Source organism: Coptis chinensis, chromosome 2 (genome assembly GCF_015680905.1).
Source record: "Coptis chinensis isolate HL-2020 chromosome 2, ASM1568090v1, whole genome shotgun sequence".
NCBI classification, from domain to species: Eukaryota; Viridiplantae; Streptophyta; class Magnoliopsida; order Ranunculales; family Ranunculaceae; genus Coptis; species Coptis chinensis.
In genome coordinates, this window is record NC_141457.1 from 4,646,944 (window position 1) to 4,663,910 (window position 16,967).

Genomic DNA, 16,967 nt, shown 5'->3' on the forward strand with positions numbered 1-16,967 from the left:
GGGGAATGGCGTTTTTCAACTGTAAATAGCACCACTTGTAACGTCTTCTTTGCTTTAGCTGAGGGACGTCTGCATTTTTATATTCCCAAGACCATAGTGTCTAGTTTAGAATGAGCCCATACAAATAGGAATTAGTACCTTCTTATGCCTGTTATGGTTTGCCGCATAATGCGATTCTTTTTCTCTGAATTCTGTACACGTTTCACTGATTGGGTTAAGGTTGACACACTGCGCACGACCAATGTTATAGTCCGTTCATTACGTGCCATGGTGTGGCCTGGCTGGCACATTCAACCTCACCTAATAGCCCCATGCACTCCATCCAACCAAATTGCACTAAATAGGTTGGCTAGGATAGATGATAACATAATAAAGGCATGGAAAGTAGTCATAGATATGCAAGACTTAAAGGAGCCTCATTTCACAAGTGAGGAGCAACCGGAGGAGAATGCATGATTAGAAACAACTATATATGGTAATTTTCTGTTAGTGTCCGCTTATGTCCCAAGTGATTTTTATTTAGTGTTATCTCCATTATGGATGGAGCTCATATACGAGTTGCGTCTGCAATTTATTTCTATATATTTGTATCATTTAATCTTCTTTTATAGGTGCTCCCATTTACAAGCACGTTTCTATGGTATTCTCTATCCTTTATTTTCATTCCATACTTTGGAGACAAGGCATGATTCTATTTGGGGGTGGTATAGAAACACGTTGTAAATGCTTAAGCACATATTATGTTGTATATTACGTATTATTTATTGTTTAAAAATTAGAAAAAACATAAAAATAGTTTATACTATGCACTTAGGATAATAGTATTATTTCCTTTTCTATGATGATATTAGTCTAAAAATCTCAAGTAGCAATAGAATTAAACGTAGTTTTTAGAAACTTAGGTTAATACGTAGGTAATAGTTATTGTATCTTTTCATTAACATCTTGCATGAGCATGTATGAGTGTACTTGGCAGTATTTTTCTGAGACCTAGGTTAGACTACTTAATTTTACATATCCTGTGAGATTTGATAAGAGCCCAAAACTGTAGTTTTAACCCCTTAATAATATTACATTTAGACCAATTAGGTTTATAATAAATAAGAGTTAGTACTGTTTACGTACTTTTGTATATTTCAGGTCTTGGAGTCAAACATGTAAAGAAATATGTGTCTTTTGCAAGAGAAATGAGCAAATGTTAGTTGCTAAGAAGTTCTATGGTTAAAGCCCAAGTTTCAAGGAGAAAAAGCCTTTTTAAAGCTCAGTCAAAGCTGAAAAGTCAAAGTCAACGCGGGCAGAAATAGAACATAAAAGTCAACATAACTCCTGCAGGCTGTATCTTTGAACTTAGACCTTGGAATTGGGCCTATTATATGTCAAACAGACCGGCTCGAAAAGAGGTTTCTAATGGTTCAGATGTTGGTCCAATCAGAGAAGTAAAAGTGGATGAAATGTCTGTTACAGTAATTTCCAGCAGAGAAACCCTTTTTGGACTTAAGTAACTAGGTTTTGGGCTTGATTTAATGGCCCAAAAGATAGCTCCAAAGCCCATGCATTAAATTGTAAACCTAGCCCTCTCCTATATAAAGAAGACTAAGGCAAAACTCTAAACCGAACCCCTTAGTTAATTAATTTATCTCTCTCTCCCATTAGCTATTTAATTTAGTCTAAATCTAGTTTTATGTTTTATTAGCCTAGCCACCATTAATACAATTCAAGTTAATTTCAATTTAAGTATTCTTTTAATTATGTCTTCTTCTTTTTCTTATGTATTCTATGATAGTCTAATGAACCATAGCTAAACCTCCATTGGAGGGGTTTGATTGAAGCTTTGATGAAGACTTGATGTGTTAGTATAAAATAGTTGTATTAAAGAGTTTCAATTCTAGAGGGTAGTTCATTCACCATGAGAAGGGGTTTCAACTTCCTCTCATGCTAATTATTAGTTGGTTAGAAATGCCATGAATAATTAGGGATCAAAATACCTAACCTTTATGTTGAACCTTGTGTGAGAACATAAAGATTAGGGTTGCAACAAATCTATACTAGTATGTTAGGGATTAATTAAGGTGGATATCAAATCTCCCTAATTCCTTCTCATATTAAATCTTATTATTCAATTGTCATAGTTTAAATTAGAATATTAGAAATCATAGTTTTCACCATATTAATTATAGTCACAATAATAACTCTCATCATATTGGTTAGTTGTTAAATTAGTGAAATTGTTACGTTCTAAGCAACTAGGAGTGGAACGAATATCTTTACTCAAGTTATTGTATGATAATCGAGAGTAGAACTTAAATCTAAACATAGAATAATTTAATTTTCTTATTCCTAGCAAAATCACAATTCGTTAGGATAAAAAGCTACTATTTTAATACTATCAAGATTCTAGCCTAAAAGCCTCATATGAGTGAGTATCTGAGTGATGATACAAAGGAAACATATAATCTGAGTAGAGAAATTACACATCCACTTGTTTAATCACTATACCATATCCTAAACGAGAATTTAGTCCCTCTTTGGATTGATAAAGCTAAAAATTCATACCTATAAGTAATTATCCACTAGTCGCCCCATTGAGCCTTTCATTAGCCTTTTCACAACCACAAATCCTTTACCCATCTTTTAAACCAATAAAAATAAAAATAAACCTACCCATCTTGAATGAGTCTGAGAATAGGATGAGTAAGGAAAATAAAGAGAAAGACATGTGGAAAACCAAAAATTAGTTAGTTACTTCATAAAAGAAAAAGAAAAAAAGTTTCCATCCAAAGAAAAGAAAATAGATGAAAAAATTAAATAAAACAAAATAGAAATAAAACAAAAACTCCAAAAATAGAATAAAATGAGTCAAAAAACCAAAATAAAAAGGCTAAGGATGGAAACTAAGTATAGAAGCAAAGTAAGAATAAGGTTTTCTCTAGTCACATGTAATTGAAGACCCTATTATCTCATACATGTTTATTTGAATATCCATTCCGTTTCTTCTTAAACCATCACCTCAGCCCCGTATCAGCTAATATAGACCTCTAACTCAATTAGGATTAATTTGGTGTGATAGTAAGTGGTAGATGTGATTGATCGACCTCGGCCCCTTTGGACGTCATTGAGATTGTGAGGAAATGTGTGCCCACTACACACTGGAGTGAGCTAACTTGAGTGGAAAAATCAGAGTATTTTTGCCTTGATAAATTGTGAGGACCTACTTAAGGACGTTATTCCAAAAGTTTCATAAACGGACCTGCCATTGCATTTCATAAAATAGTTCATAGCATGCATGTATACTTTTAGATGATTTGATTATTATGTGTGTATTAGCTTAGGTTTCAAAAGCATTGTTCTTATTATATTGTTATAGAGATGTATAGATATCTGAGATTAATTAGATAATTTTATTTTTTTTCTCTTAGTCGTTGTAATATAAATGAAGTTTGTGAGTACTTTCTTTGGAAAATTCTCACGAGGCTATAACTCGTCCAATAGAGAATTCCTAGTGGTTTAAGGCCTTATTACATATGGTCAATGCAATCACACTCTGCGAAACGAGATTAGTTAGGACCACATTTTTTGCCACTTATCTGTTTTTATATCTCATCTTTGCTTTAGGATAAGCAAATTGTTGTTTGAGGGTGGTGTGATAAACACCCAAAAGTGTATTTTAAACCCCTTAATAGTACTTTACTTAGGTCAATTATGTTTATAATAAATAAGAGTTAGTAATGTTTACGTGTTTTTGTGCATTTTAGGACTTGAAGTTGATTAGGTGACTAAAAGCACCACTTTTCCATGGAAAACGAGTCAAGATGATTGTCGAGGAAGTTCTATGTTTAAAGCCCAAGAATCATGGAGAAAAGCCTTTTTCAAGCCCAGTCAAAGCTAGGAAGTAAAAGTCAATCCGGGTAAAAAAGGGACAGAAAAGTCAATAGTTATTCAACAGATCGTATCTTTGGACTCGGGTCTTAGAATTGGGCCTACTTTACGTCAAACCAACTGGCTCGGAATCAGCTTTCCAATAGACTAGAATCAGCTTTCCAATCAGAGCTATAAAAGTAGACGAAAATGGCACTAAAGTAATTTCCAACAGAATTGGCCCCTTTAGACTTAACCTAATGGACTTTGAGCTCACTTTAGAGGCCCAAAGTCCCCCTTTTTGGCCCATGCACGAAAATGTAACTCTAACCCTCTCTTATATAAACAGGTTTAAGGCTAAACACTTTCTCTCCTTCCCCTCCTTAGTTAATAATTAGTTTAGTTTAGGTTTAATTAGTTTTACTTTCTTTAAGGTTAGAATAATTTAGTTTGTAGCCACCATTAATTCTCAATCAATCAAAAGCTTTAGTTTCATTTCAATTATGTCTCCTTATTATTGCTTTAGTGTAATGATTCCTATGATAATAGGTTAAACCTCAATTAAAGGAGGTTTATGAAGTCATGTGATGATGAGTAGCTAATAGTTTTATTGTGTTGCATAAAGGGTTTTTTAGACTTTGGTACCACTTTTTAGACCGATATTATGAAATAGTACCAGATTTCAAAAAAATTAGGAAATAGTACCACTTTTTTTCTTGACCGTCAGTTGATTGAGTTAACCATGGTCAAACTAGCAGTATTTTCAATATGGCTATATTACCCCTCTCGTTCCTCTCACGTGTTTTATGTAATTAGGTTTTGGTACCACTTTTTAAGTTGTCCCAGACACCACCTGTTACAATGTTAGTGGTTGCGCAATGTATTGTTATCTTAGCCGTTATTTTGTTTTTTTCGCTGATCCCGATTAATTAACGGACATAATATCGGTTTTTTTGAAATTTGATTCCACGACACTCGATCTTCCCTAGCTTCTACTCTTAAATCTTTTCGTCCCAGTAAATATTGAAAATCTCTTATCATCTGATTTAGTCTCTCGTATCAACGACACCTAAATTAAAATTTCAATACTTATCATATAAAATATATATATCAAGAAAAAAAAAATGGTTATTATTATTACCTTGAGGTGGACTCCGCCCATGGGATTTGGATGAGAATGGGAAAGTGGGGAATTATTTTTATGACGGGAAACGAAACGAAAAAAGTCCTCCCCAATGATTTTAGTTGATTTAGTACCGAAATCTTGGATTTTATCAGGACCATGAGTGTTGTAATAAGAAAGAACGCCATCTTGTAAAACAAGCCAAATAAGGGTTCTTCTTCCGAAGCAGTAAATCGAAGAAATTCCTTCTTTTACTTTCTGGGGCAAGCAAGGGTAAAGGCTCGAACTGAATCATCGTCCACACTTGATGTAGTGCGCATCCTACTTCTGATTCCGAATGATAGCTAGAGACTTCCGATCAAGATCAATATCTCTTCTCTGTTTGTGCCAATACTATTGGAGTTATCCCTCACATGAGGAGAGAAACGGAGCTGATTCGACGTTGGATATGTCAGAGCGCGCCTGCCCTCAAAGGGGGCGCACCTGCGCTCATGACTCCAGTGTTTTGGGTGCTACCTGCGCTCATAGGAGGCGCACCTGCACTCGTGACTAAAATGTTTTGGGAGCGCCTGTGCTCAGAATAGGCGCTGCGCCCAAGGCTGATTTTCGTGGGCTTCACTACAGTAACCGCGAAATTTGTTTTTTGATATAAAAACAAAATCAAGGTTTTGAAAAACCTAAGTCATAAGACTAAGAACCAGACAAAAACAAAGAGGGAGAAACCAATCTTGAAAGCTATCAAGATTGAGAGATAACCTTTACAGAGATACAACCCTGTAAAGAGATAAGAGTGATCTAGTAAGGTGACAGACTGAAAGGAGAGATTGTAATCTTCCTTCCCACTTCATAAAGAACTGGCTCTTGTGGAAGTAGGCATCATTGGCCGAACCACGGTAAATCTTTGTGTTGTGGTTTGCCTTTACTGCTTTGCATTATTATTTGTTGTTGATAGTTGTTTAGCGAGTTGGGCATGTTAGCATAGGCTGTAGTTGATATTTAGATTTTGTCTGGAGTTGAATTGTTTCCATATACGAGTTATCTGTGTAATGGGGGAATCGATTGGTATTGGTATAAACCCCAACAAGTGGTATCAGAGCCTTGGTTAGAATAGCCTAGGGTGTTATCCGAATCTTGGTCAGAAGATGTTTGACGAAATTCCTGAGAGAAGATTTGAGGTTAAAATAACTTGTAGAGATGGACCATTCTGTGAACACTCGCATGATGAGTCTAAATAGGAAGAACTACACCATCGGGAAAGCCAAGATGGAAGACTTGCTATACTGCAAGGACTTGGCACTTCCCATTGAGAATGAGGGAGTAAAACCAGAAAAGACTGATGAGGCTGAGTGGAAAAAGCTTAACAGGAAAAGCGATTGGATACATTCGACGGATGGATTGACGCACGTTGTCTTTCACCATGTGTCCTAAGAGACAGACCTTTCACCGTGGAAGAAACTCAAGACCTTTATGAGAGGAAGTCGGGCGGAAACAAAGTGCTAGTCATTAAGAAGTTTGCAGACACGAAGTACCAAGAAGGTTCTTCAATGTCTGAGCATCTTAATGAACTACAGAATATCATCAATCAAATGCATTTGATGAAGATCAATTTGGGAGACGAAGTTGAGGCTTTGTTTCTATTAGGCTCTCTACCCGAAAGTTGGGAGACATTAGCAGTTTCTCTACATGAAGCAGCCAAAGATGGAATTGTTACCATGGAGATGGCTACCACGTCTTTGTTGAATGAGGAGACTAGAAGGAGTGCAAGAAGCAGCTCCTCTCACTCAGAGATCCTTTTCACAGAGAAACGGGGGAGAGGTCGAAACAGAAAACCATCTCGTTCTAGAGGTGATGACAGAAGTAAATCTAGGGGTGAAACTAGAACTCCTAAGGCAGAGAGGCAATGTTACTATTGTGCCACCAAAGGCCACTTCAGATATGAGTGCAGAACACTGAAGAGGGATGAGAAGAATAACTGTGTACATGAAGACATGGTGCAGAGGAACGGAAACACGGGCAGAGATACTACCGCACTAGTCGACGACCTAGTGGGAATTGTGTCAGATTGTGGTATGTGCTGTCTTAGTACCTCATGTCAGGATACAGAGTGGGTGATAGATACAGGAGCATCCTATCACGTCACACCGCACAGGGGATTCTTCACTACCTATAGTTGTGGTGAATATGGTGAAGTAAGGATAGGTAACAATGACATTTCTAAGATTATAGGCATTAGAGATGTTCATGTAGAAACCAATGTCGGCTACACCTTGACACTCAAGGATGTAAGACATGTCCCTGACATACGACTAAGCCTAATTTCGGTTGGGAAATTAGATGACGATGGTTTTGTAAACTCGTTTGGTAACGGGGTATGGAAACTGAGCAGAGGTTCCATTGTAGCAGCCAGAGGAAAGAAAACTTGCTCTCTTTACAAAACATAGGCTAGTTTGTGTAAAGCAGAAGTGAACTGTGGCACAAGAGACTGTGTCACATGGGCATAAAAGGGATGGAAGTTCTTGCTAAGCAAAAGGCCGTGCCAAACATTAAAGGTACACATTTAAATACATGTACTCACTGTTTGGTAGGAAAGCAACACAAGGTGTCTTTCCAAAGATTCCCGTCTCACAGAAAGGACATTGTCCTTGAACTAGTGCACACAGACTTATATGGTCCTATGAGAGTAAAGTCCCACCAGGGAGCTTCGTACTTCTTGACATTCATTGATGATGCGTCAAGAAAGATATGGGCCTATAGTCTGAAGACCAAGGATGAAGTACTTGGCGTGTTTGAGAAATTCTATAGCATGGTGGAAAGAGAGACAGGGAAGTTGTTGAAGTGTATTCGCTTAGATAATGGGGGTGAGTACATTGGGCCATTTGAAGAGTATTGCCAGAGTCATGGGATTCGTCATGAGCAGACCGTTCCCAAGACACCGCAACAGAATGGAATAGCAGAGAGAATGAACTGTACCATTGTAGAGAGGATGAGATGCATGCTACCTCACTCTAAGCTACCTAGAAGCTACTGGATAGAAGCAATGCGTACAGCCGTGCATGTGATCAACCTGTCGCCGGCAAAGCCTCTGAATAGTAATTATCCAGAGAGAATATGGTCAGGCAGAGATGTTGATTATGGATACTTAAGGGTGTTTGGATGCACTACTGCAAAAAAGTGCATAGATAGCATAGGAAAAACGCTATGAATTTTATTTCATTGTATTTACAAAACACTATCTATGGCCATGCTATGCTTTTTAAGATAGCGTTTGTGTCCAAAACTCTATCAAATTAATAGCATTTTGTCTAAAAACGCTATCAAAATAATAGCGTTTTTTATAGCATTTGTTAAAAATGCAATATATTCCATAGCGCTTCTACCTCAAAACGATAGCATTTCTTTCATTATATTAAATTTCTATAGCGTTAGGAAAATGCTATTGTTTTTGTTAATATAAAATTAGAAAATTCATATGCATATTTAAATTATTAAATTAATGACTAAAAAAGAAATTGGATCCAGATGGATTCGAACCATCAACCTCTCAATTATTTGAGCACTCTTCCATTTCGAGCTTATGGATCTATTGTACTTCAACCCCCTAATTTACCATTTTACATAGTTCACCTATAATGATAGGAAAGTACTTAATTACTATATCTCTACACTATAGTACACATAATACATAGATAGAAGCACGATTAATCCATAAAAACTACTTATACATCATGCAAGATCTGTACTATTCAAAGATTTCATGCTTATTCTAATTTAATGGAATGTTATAATTTAAAAAAACATAATAGAGACCTCAATAGGGATTTAAAATAATAGAAGAGATCATATATATAGGGACACCAAACGCGAAAAACGTACCATACTACCAGCTTATCCCACTACTACACAAAAGGCTAGCGCCAATGCATTTCTATAAGACATTGGGAAGCAAATAATTCTTTTCATGAAGTTAGAAAATCAATTAATGTTAACAAGACTAAAAACCCGAGTTAAGTTATAAACGAACTATCGTCCAGGTAAGTTCATTTTCATTGTCCAAGGTACAAGTAGAGTTCAATCTGACAAATTAACAAGAGTACAAAAATATTTAAGCAAACCAAAAAAAAGTTTGTTCATATGCATAAATTGCAATAGATTCAAAATATCTAACACATGGTAATGGCATATTGAAATATTTGTATGGTCTAACATGATACACAACACAAAACTCCTTACTCATTGGTACAAGGTCTGCCACCTGAAATAGACCCCCCTTCCAAACCTCACAAACAACAAAAACACCTGAAATAGAACCCCAAGATGCTCACAAGACACAAGCACACTGAAACAGACTCACCATCTAACTCACAGTTATGGACTTATGGTGTAGTGACATTAACAAATAACTAGAGGAAACACAAGCCAAACAACACAACAAGCACGAGCATCATATACATAGACTAAAGTAGCTATGGTCACAAAACAGGCCTAACATATAGAAAAAAGAATCTATGAATACAAAAACAGACCTAGCAAGCTAGCAATTCCCATTTTAGTTAAATAACAACCAAGGAATATAATTGTTGAGTTCATTTAAAAAAAAAAGGAAGTTACCTAGCTAATGTCAGCCCATGATACCTTGTAAAGAATATGCAAACACATACTGGGCCAATTGAACTAAACTTCCAAGTGATGAATCCTGACATGAATAAGGAGAGAAAAGGAGAAATTGACAATAAGTTTCTGAAATTTGGTAACAATCCATTCCAAATCCTACAAGTGTAAGAAAGGGGGAGTGTAGTACCTGTCAAATTCCACAAGTATAAAAAGAATGTCCAATGCAAACCTTTAAGAACCAAATAATCCACAAAGCAACCAAAATAATGTGGGTGAGACAATATACATACAGATGAAATAGACAGTCCTCCCACGTCCCAACCAATAAGGTGATGAGCGAAAAAGTAGGGACTAAAGCAATTAAAATGACAAATTAATGATCACCATCACTAGAGTGACAAGACACTACAACAAACTAAAATACCTTGTGAAGCAACATTAACAAGCAGCAACACATTTCACCCATAATATCTAAGGTACACATCATTTAAACAAAGGATATGGGAAATATCATAACTTTCTTGAGTAGATTTCCTCTTCTTGACGCGACGGCTTGAGTAGATTTCCATAACTTTATTTGAAACACACCCGACGCGACGGCTTGGGTCAGATCTTGGGTACCGTTTGTGTATCCTCTTCTTGACCCAATTGCCCGACCCGTTTAGAGATCTTGGAAACTCATCCTTGGTTATGGAGCTGGCGTTTTTTTAAATAGACCCCAGATTGTGACTGATAAAAAAAAAAAAAGGCCTGGGTTTGAACCCACGACTTGTGTATGATGGGTGGCTACCGAGTCCCAAAATAAAATAACAACTTGATTAAACAATGACCCCATATAGGTGCGTGCTAATGGGCCATTAGGAGTTTGGGACGTAAGTTTTGAATTGCAGTGCAACTTCAGCCGTTCAAAGTTAAAATGAGGCAAAATCCTTAGCGTTAAACTATAAACCTTCGCATCCCAAGCCCACACCAATCTTTAGTTATCAACTGTTTAAAATTCTTTGTTTTGTTATTAGAACCGAGAGACAAGTACAATGTGTTTGCAGTTGCACTCAAGTATGCCACACAAAACATTTATAAGAATTACATCATATTATGGTTATACTTGAATTTGTGTTGGACATTTGAGAAAAAAATACCTTGAAGGGGAAGTAATTGGGACATCTGAATATGATGTTTCACGCATTTCGGTTGCAAGACGCGTTGAGCCTTCAAACTCTTTTAAATCTGCCGGAAATCTTTTGCAAGCTTAGCATCGTCAATCTTTTTGCTTGCCCTGCAATTAGATAGGAAAAAAAATCAGAACTAAGAACTACTCAATTACTTAAGAAAGCAAACTTTTTGAAAACCATGGAAACCTAATCGGTAGTTAACATCAAAAGAATCAATCACGTCAGAGGTAATTGATCTGTACTTACACTAACTTCGGTATATTGATCTATTTCACTAGCTTGTTTAAGTTTGGCTGTAGTATCTTTCACCAACCGTCCAATATGTAACCTTGTCTTCTGTCTGCATTGTTAACTGCAATAAGAAAACAACACAAATTATTCAAAGTACTTTGGGAAAGAAATAAAATTTCGTTCAGGCAACGCCATTGCTTAGCCATTTCTTAGCTTGCAAAACTAGGTTAGGGACTTTAAAGCCGGGGTGCTGGAACCAACCCATGGTCCGGAGGCTAGGTACCCAAGTCTGGCCAAATCAGCAATCCCCTATCTAGAGAGTCCCAAGAAACTCAAATGCCAGATGCATGTCAATCTCATGAGTGTTGGTGTACTCCAAACCAGCTGAGCTGCACCTTGGGTACACAAGGCGCTCTACTAAGGCATGTTCTAATCTATACTGAAAATGAAATATAAAATGAAATAAATAATTAATTGTATTTAGAAGGAAAAGTACTCACGGTTTAATTTCTTTTGGGGAACATGGTGAGCCCTGTGAATTTTGGTCCATCAAGGGTAATGAATCATCTGCCTTAGATCCAATTAGGTCCATACCAAAGTATAATTTCTACATTACTTGGTTGCTCCTCAAGCCCCTGCATATTCCATATAAAAATCATTTGCTCTCTTAATCTTAAAGCGGTATATTATGAATATCCGGTATAGCCAATTTTTCCTCAGGTTCCATGATCTTGTGCTTTGTTGGTGAGCCTATGGTAGAGACATTTATGTCTTCAGGAGTCTCTGCCATCTCTCTTCAGGAATAATGCTTGAACAGAGATGATTTGGAATTACAGAGAAGAAATGATGACTGCAATAAGAAAACAACACCAACTATACCAATTGATGCAAAAAAATTCACGAAAATTTTGAAACGTAAAACTTGGAAAGAAATAAAAATAATGATGAAGACTCACAACTTGTCGCGAAGCTCGGGGGTGTCTTTAGGAGTACCAAGAGTATTAACGAGGCGTTGGAAAGTGGAAACAAGTATATTCACTTGTCTTGTAGTAGCAAACTCGATTCGGTGGTGTTCCAACTTCAAATCCCATGAACAATCGGAGTTCTTTTCTGATTTTGTTTCTAGGGATTTCTATTTCCTTTTTCACCAGTTAATGGGTTATATATATCATCTGCTGAATCTGTCACGTGTGTGAAGTTTAAGTGCCAGGTTTACCCACGTGTTAAGTTGAGATAGCGTTTAGAAGAATTTTGGGACTACCAAACGTGGAAAACGTACCAGGTTTTGATAGCGCTGGGTTTACCAAGTGCAATGCCTATTTTTAGTATAGCATTTTTTTATATATGCAATTAAATAAAAGCTATCTATGGCCATTTTTGTAGTAGTGGTGCAGGGCATTTGTTCATATTCCGAAGGATGAGAGATTCAAGCTTGATGACAAAGCCAAGCAGTGCATTTTTCTGGGTTATGGAGATGAAAAGTTTGGTTACAAACTCTATGATCCGATTAACAAGAAGGTAATCCGAAGTCGAGATGTTGTGTTCTTAGAAGACCAAACCATAGCAGACTTTGAGGAGGGTGAGAAGCTCTGAGGGCTTTCACCAATGATCTTGTTGATTTGAAACGAAGTTCCTACTGTGAAACGTGCAGAAGGCATTGAAAATGCAGAGAACCATGAATTTGAAGCTCATGATGAGAATCTTATTGCTCATGATGGGATAGAACCTATTGGTATAGAAGATGCAGATGAGATGCATGAACCACCACCAGAGCAAGCATAAGTGCATCCTCCTGAGGCACCAGCAGATGGGGCAAGGAGGTCTGACAGAGGGAGACTAGCTTCAACCAGGTATCCACCATATACGTATGTGCTACTATCGGATGGTGGAGAACCTATGTACTATCAAGAGGCACTTGAAGGTACAGACAAAAAAAAGTGGTTGAAGGCCATGCATGACGAGATGGATTGTTTGCATAAGAATCACACTTATGAGTTAGTTGAGAAACCCGCGGGGGAGAAAAGTTTCTCGAATAAGTGGATATACAAAGTCAAGCATGAGAAGAACAATCCTCACCCAAGGCACAAAGCTTCGCCTTTGTCAGTGGAAGGGATTCGGTCAAAGGAAAGGGATTGACTTTGATGAGATTTTCTCTTCTGTAGTGAAGATGACTTCTATCCGGGTGGTATTGGGTATGGCCGCAAGTATGAACCTAGAGGTTGAGCAGCTAGATGTTAAGACAACTTTTCTTCATGGAGACCTTGAAAAAGATGTCTACATAGACCAGCCAGAGGGGTTTGAGGTCAAAGGCAAGGAGCACCTAGTATACAAGCTGATGAAGAGCTTGTATGGGTTGAAGCAAGCACCGAGACAGTGGTACAGAAAGTTTGACTCCTTTATGGCGAAGCAAGGATACAAGAAGTCTGCTTCCGATCATTGTACGTTTGTTCAGAGATTTCTAGATGGGGATTTCATAGTGCTATTGCTGTATGTGGATGATATGTTGATAATTGGCCCAAACATCAACAAGATATCCAAGCTGAAGAAAGACTTGAGTAAGTCCTTTGAGATGAAGGATTTGGGTCAAGCAAAGTAGATACTTGGGATGCGGATCACTCGTGACAGAAAGAGTGGGAAGTTGTGGCTTTCTTAAGAAAGCTACATTGAGAAGGTGTTGAAGAGATTCAACATGGATCAAGCGAAGCCAGTCAGTTGTCCGCTTGGTGGCCAGTTCCACATGACCAAAGAGATGTGTCCAAAGGGTGAGCATGAGCAGAGTCAGATGGAAAAGATTCCTTATGCATCCACAGTGGGTAGCTTAATGTATGTCATGGTGTGTACAAGACTGGATATTACTTTCGCCGTTGGTGTTGTAAGCCGCTTTCTGTCAAATCCGGGTCAGGAGCATTGAGAAGGTGTTAAGTGGATATTGAGATATCTCAAAGGCACTTCCAAATCGTGTTTATGCTTTGGTGTAAGTAAGCCCTTACTTGAAGGCTACATTGATGCAGACATGGCAGGTGATGTTGACTCGATGAAGTCCACCTCCGGTTATCTGGTTACTTTTGCAAGGGGAGCAGTTTCTTGGCAATCTAAGTTGCAAAAGTGTGTTGCCCTCTCCACTACATAAGCTGAGTATATTGCAGCCACTGAGTGTTGCAAAGAGATGCTATGGATGAAGAGGTTCTTCGACGAACTAGGGCTAAAGCAGAAACAGTTTGTAGTTCTATGTGACAGTCAGAGCGCCATCCACTTGAGCAAGAATCCGAGTTTTCATTCTAGATCCAAGCACATACACGTGCGTTACCATTGGATTAGAGAAGTACTCGAAGACAAGCATTTGTGTATCGAGAAGATCCATACCGACAAGAACGGGTCGGATATGATGACCAAAGTTTAACCTAAAGGTAAATTTGATATTTGTTGTGCTACCGCCGGAATGGTAGCAAACTCCTCCTGTTGATTTGGAAATTGCATGGAGGTATCCCCCCTCACTGTTCGGGAGAGGGAAATTGTTGGAGTTATCCCTCACATGAGGAGAGAAACGGAGCTGATTCGACGTTGGATATGTCAGAGCACGCCTGCCCTCAGAGGGCGACTGCGCTTCGTGACTCCGGTGTTTTGGCGCCACCGCGCCAAGGCTGATTTTCGTGTGGGCTACAGTAAAGAATGAAATTTGTTTTTTGATATAAAAACAAAATCAAGGTTTTGGAAAACCTAAGTCATAAGACTAAGAACCAGACAAAAACAAAGAGAGAGGAATCAATCTTGAAAGCTACCAAGATTGAGAGATAACATTTACAGAGATACAACCCTGTAAAGAGATAAGAGTGATCTAGTAAGGTGAGAGACTGAAAGGAGAGATTGTAATCTTCTTTCCCACTTTATAAAGAACTGGCTCTTGTGGAAGTAGGCATCATTGGCCGAACCACGGTAAATCTTTGTGTTGTGGTTTGCCTTTACTGCTTTGCATTATTATTTGTTGTTGATAGTTGTTTAGCGAGTTGGGCATGTTAGTATAGGCTGTAGTTGATATTTAGATTTTGTCCGGAGTTGAATTGTTTCCATATACGAGTTATCTGTGTAGTGGGGGAATCGATTGGTATTGGTATAAACCCCAACAAATACACCATTTCGAGATCTTCAAGTAGACTAAGGCTAGCTAAAGATGGCAATCTCGAGAATGATTTATGGTTTGTTAGTTGTTTATTTCCATTGCTTGTTGTTGTTGTTGTTGTTGTTGTAGAAGTAGTTGTTGCTGTTGTTGATTGACGGGTATGATGGTTCATGGAATTGGATCTGACAGTTGGCATTTGAGACATTGTTGCATGGGGGAGTAGTAGATCATAGAAAGTCAGAGATGGTGGTGGTGCATGATATGAATTGTGAATTTTTATGATATGAAGATTTGCAGGTCCTGTCTTTGTGAAGGTGTGGAATTAGACCGGGAAAAACCAGGGGGGGAGGTAAGCATTTATATAGGGTGGGTTTTTGTATTTATCTTTTAGACGGTTGATAGTTGTGGAAATTTGCATCCACACTGTTGATAGTGATTTTTCGATGGATGATTTTTCCCGTGTTTTATGTAATTAGGTTTTGGTACCACTTTTTAAGTTGTCCCACTACACCACGTCTTACAATCTTAGAAATGTTTTGAAATTTGGTACTATTTCCTAATATCGGTCTTAAAAGTGGTACCAAAGTCTAAAAAACCATTAAGGTATTATGGACATTATGAAAATCTAAACAACTTGAAACAGTTTGACTTCAGTCAACTGACAGAAGTGGTACTATTTCCTAATTTTTTTGAAATCTAGTACTATTTCCTAATATCAGTCTAAAAAGTGGTACCAAAGTCTAAAAATCCCTTACATAAAAGAACGTCAAGTTCTTCGTTATGAGTAACTAGAGATAGAGCTCATAACAGATAACTAGAGTATAGAGTCACCACCAAATAGATTTGTGGTAGAGCTACACTCTCATGCTAGTGAAACCTCGATCCGAGAGGACTTGGTCTTCACTAGGGATCAATACAAGCGATTCAATACTAACTAATAGTCAATCGAATCGCGTGGCGGATTAAACTCCTTCTAATATCTTTATTCATCATTTAAATTCATTGTTTTCACCTCATATCTACTATTTTGACTCTCATTAGTGAAGCATATTTCTAATTTAAACTCGCATCAAAGTAGTGTACGACTAGAGTGGGCGAACACGACTACTCTCCTCTTTATTTCACATGATTTAGAGAGTATTATATCTAATGTTTTGATAAGCTCTATCTACTGTTTCTTCACATTCAATCTACTGTTCAATAAGTCTATTTAAATTATTTCTTATCAAGTACCATAGAAATGTGCTTGTAAATGGGAGCACTTGAAAATGAAAGTTAATCTATACTAATATAAATAAATAAAAACATACACAACTCCTACATGAGTTCCACCTGTTATGGGGATAACATAAAATAATTAATAGCGCTTGGGACATAAGCGGACTCTAACATAAATAAAATAATACCATAAGTTCACAAATCAAGCATGCGCATATCGTGGCTCCTATAGGATTAGCTTATGAAATTCCTCGAAATAGTGAAATTTCACATAATTAAGGTACCTAATTATACTATGCATCCCAATTAAATCAACAAGGCCCATGGGTTCTATAATTTGATATTTACACATGCAATTTTAATACGTGAACGTACAATGTGCTAAAATTAAATATACCACCCCCAAATAATTTTCGAGAAGGGGGTTCATGAAATAATTCAATAGCACAATTAAATTTCGTAACTAACTAACCTAGACTCTACTGGAGTAAACATGACAGACAAAAAGGTGTCAAAAATTTTTGAGATGGAAGACCAAAATACGCCACCCCCAAACAAAATTTGAAAACTTTTTTTAAGTTTGAAAAATTTTGTGGCCTATACTCCATTAAGGTGGTATTTTACAAAAACAGGGGTTTTA